The following is a 4,604-nucleotide window of genomic DNA, read 5'->3' as shown; positions in this document are numbered from 1 at the left end:
CGGTATTGGATCCAACGGGGCTTATAGCCTGAGAAATGTGTGGCAGATTATTTGTTTTTATTGGTACCCAGAAAATTATTGGTGTTCATGTTATAATCTGTTTTAAGTGGAAAATGTCGTTTATCATGTTCTTGCGAGACATGAGTATTTTAAGTGTTGAACCGTGGAACCTTCTTTTTGAAACAGATTGTATTTACCAAACTGTATGCCAATCTAGTTTCTGTGGTATATATCTTATTTTGGAATTGAACCCTGTTTTCAAAACTGTATTTACTATCCATGTTGCTACTCACTGAGCTATCAGCTGACTTAGTTTTTATCACTTCCAGGTGTTAGAGAAGGACTTAGAGTGGACTCATGGCGTAGCGGGGACTCAATTGCATGGACCTCTAGGGCATTTATTTAATTTGTTTTAGGTTGCTTTGTCGGGTTTTGTACATACATTGTGGTTGGGTTTGATTTAGAAATATTTTATTTTGTGGGCGGTTTATGTGCCATTTAGTATATATTTTTGGAAGTTGGTTATGGCTGGTTTTACTATTTATACTTGTGGCATGTCACTGGATTGAGTGTTGATTTATTTATTTTTGGGCTATCATCACATTTATTCTTTATGGTTTTGGGTTCATGTATAGGCTTACGTGTACCTTGGGCTAAGTCCCTGTGGGCCACGGCCGGTCATGCCCGGATTTGGGGCGTGACAAGAAAAGCTAAGGAATGAATATTTATTAAAGCACACACAAATGACTGTTATTTCGTACAAAAGCTAACGAATAAATATTTATTAAATCACACATAGCATTAGAGGTTTTCTACAATAACTTACATTGCCTTGTTCGGGGAATAGTAAATGTATTCTTTGGATAATTTATCACATAACTGGTACATTATATTCATAATTTATCAAAAGCAAGAAGTGTTAAACACTGCAAAAATGAAAGAAAACAAAATATAGCTTTCCATATAAATCAGAATACATAAAATCAAATAGAAAGCAATTTAAAATTTTTAGCAAGGCAAAGGCTTACCCGAAATTCTTTTTGTTGAGCGAGAAGTGGATTTGTAACTTCCAAAAAATGTTGCCTCCGTTATTGTTCTATGAAACAGTGGTCTGAATAATGGTAGCATCTAGTACAAACACATGTTGGCTTTTGGTTGGTTAAGCCAACAGTAGTGTCTCATGTCAACCACTTGAAAAGACTATGGGAAGACACATTAGGCACTCCCAAATAGAGCAAGTGAGAAATAGCCGCGTAATTGTTATAGTAAAAGGTCAATAAGAGCTTTGTTTGGGAAGTTTAATTATGATGTAAATAGTTAATCTTGTAAGACTTGTTGAGTATATTTTTAATAAAAAAATTAAATTAATTGAGCATTCATAGTCACATGATCAGATGATATTTATTTTTTAAAAATTAACTAATCAGTATAAATTTGATAATAGACTCTTTTTTTCACATAATTAATACTCAATTGTATAATTATCGATATCCAATTAATTGAATTTTTTTTCATGATTTTATTGATGAATTCTACAAGTTTTTTGACAATCACAATAAAAAACAACAACTTCCACCAAATCACGGATTATGAGTTGCATCCTCTTTTTCTAGTACATGTATGTATTTGTCTAAACCTTTCTTCAAATAGTGTGCAAGAAACGGTGTAATGGAGATTGAATATAATTTCTTTTATAAAAATGGTGAAGAAATTATTTTTCGGGAATAATCACTTAATCTACTAAATATTTTTGAATTTTTCAAAAAATATACATAATATTTAATTTTTCAAATTAAAAAAAAAAATGACACGTACCTCTTGTATTAATAAAATACTTGATAAATTTGATGATATTGACTAAAATATGAAATAATTGGATGAGTGGTGTTACATTTCCCTAATTTTGCCCTCCTAATTCCAACCTCAATGACATGGCCCACCCTCCATGTGAAACGATTCCACACCCTTCTCTCTCTTATATTTAGCATCCCTAATTCCACATCATTGAGAGTGAAATTGCATGAGCAAAATTGGGGGATTATTATGATTAGAAATCATCTTATACATGGTGAAGTACTCATAAAAACAAAAGTTAGGAAAACTAAATTTTAGAAAATTAATGATAAAAAAAGACTGGTCAAACCAGACAGAAAACTGAAATTGGATAGTCACCGCTATAAGAGATTCAATTATTTGGTCATTATCGAGCATAAAGGAAAATGATAAAAAAGAAAAAAATTATAAGATAATGATCTATCTGAACCTAAAGGATCAATTCCAACCTAGATTTTTCTGGATGGGTGGTTGTGTAGTGGATATTAAATTTTTTGTAGTGTGAGATTCATATGTAAAATAAATAAGAATAAGAGCATCCACACCAGCCTCTTCAAATTTTTAGTCAAATTTAACCCAAAATTCACTTTTTCTATTTTAACAAGTATCTTTTTTAGTATTCGCTGAATCAAACTCTCTATTTTAACTCTATTTTATTAAAATATTAATTTCTTATTGTATTTGTTATTCTTTCTTTTTTATTAAATTGATGAGGTGCCGCTCAAACAATTCTTAAAAAAAAAAAAAATTTGCCGTTGACCAGTCGATTGGTTAGGCTAATTCTGGACATTTTTCTTCTTCTGCCATAGGCACTTATGGGACATCCGGTAGGATATCCGATTTAAAGATTCTGGCCCAATTTTGCTCCAGAAAATATAATAAAAAATAATGTAGCTAATGAACAGTGCCTATTTATTTTTGTTGAGGTACTGTATCAAATTTAACAAAAAGCTAATTTACAAAAAATTTGGAGAGGCTGATGGAGGAAGGATTTGATACTAATGCTCTCTACAATAGCTATTGTAGAGAGTCTGATGCGGATGCTCTAACAAGATAACAATTCTAGATAATTTCTGAATAAATTGATAATAAGTTAAATTTTTTTGATAATGTTATATGATTTTTTTTAGAAACAAATTATGTAAAAACGTAGTTCCAAATAGAACCGAATTGTGTTTAAATGATTTGGGTCAAATTGATTCAATAATTTTAATGATTTAATTTGATTACATTTTTTTTAAACCATAGACAATTAAACTAAAAAAAAGGGAAGGCAATTTTGGACAATTGGACATTATTTTGACGTTTTGTGTTAAATTCATTATTTTGGCGTTTTGTGTTAGATTCAACACCTTTCATTCTTTTATAGATGTTATAGATTATAGATATGATACTTTCTGTTAATTTTTTCTTTTTTATTATTATTTGTAATATATATCGAATAAAAGTAAAATATAAAGGCTATACAAAAAATACTTGGGACCCCTTTTTTTTTAAACCACTTTTTTGATTTTTTAATTTTTTTATGATGTAAAAAAATTAAAATAAATTATAAATACACTTTCTAAAATTTATTTAAAGTACGAATTATTTCTTATAATTTTAGAAATTACACATATTTTTTTATTCAATAAAATTAATAGAAAAAATAAAAAAATTTAGTTACTTTCTTATGCAAACCTTAGAGATGTACTTGTAATTTATCTAAAAAATTAATTTGTTTAAAAATAATTTTGTAGGGGTGACTTGGGCATTGGCTAATTTTTTTTTAATTTTTTATGAAAAGATGTGTAAAAAATAGAAAAAAAAGATTAAATTTTTATAGTTACTTTTTGACTATTTTATTAAGTTGCCAAACCACCCCTTAGTTATTGGAAAAACCTGAATGACTGATTTGAATAATTTAGATAGCGTTTGGTAAAGTTTTAGAATTATGATTTGAGAATAAAGTTGTATTTTGAGTTTGTGAGTTTTGAAATTATGATTTGAAAAGAAAAAATTTGTTTGGTTATGAGTTTTGAATTTTTGATGTAACATATAAAATGAGAAAAATTATTTAATTATGAGTTTTGAAAAAACTTTTCAAAACTTAATTGAAAAATTTATAACTCATAACCAAACACACAAAACAAAGCTTTATTGAAAATTATATTCAAAACTCATAACCAAATTCTTTTTAAAATTAAATTCAAAAAATAATTTGTCATTTTGGTCTAAAAAAATAATTTGTATATTTACAAATTATCAAAAAAAATATAATTTTTGTTTTCTCCCAAATAACAGGTGGTGATTGGCAATTGCCAAAAAAAAAAAAAAAAATACTGTTCCGGTCAACTGGCCGAACGACCGCCCGGACATACTCCCGACATTCGGGAGGATGTCCGGGTAGACCAAAAATTTAAAAACTATCTGATTTACCAAACATGTTTTGAAAATGTATTTTGAAATTGATTTGGAATCATGATTTGAAAACTAAAACCAAACAAAATTAATTAAAAACTCACACCAAACACAGCCTTATTTTTTAAAAATTACTTTTTAACTTTTTTATTTTTTTAATAACTTTTAACTTTTTGAATTTTTTTATAAAATGTATTTATTTCGAACTGTTTAACTAAAAAAAAAAAAACTCTAAATATACACCACAGATGTCATGTCAACCAACTTCCTTAAATTCAAAAATTGGGCCGGGCCACAATTTGATTTGGACGGGCCTTTAAAGCCCATCGTTAATGGGACCTAAATGTACAGTGTGGTGTACATTCCGATTC

Source organism: Camellia sinensis, chromosome 3 (genome assembly GCF_055761805.1).
Source record: "Camellia sinensis isolate YWXY chromosome 3, ASM5576180v1, whole genome shotgun sequence".
In the NCBI taxonomy this organism is placed as follows: domain Eukaryota; kingdom Viridiplantae; phylum Streptophyta; class Magnoliopsida; order Ericales; family Theaceae; genus Camellia; species Camellia sinensis.
The sequence above is the reverse complement of the archived record's forward strand: the minus strand, read 5'-3'. Positions refer to the sequence as shown.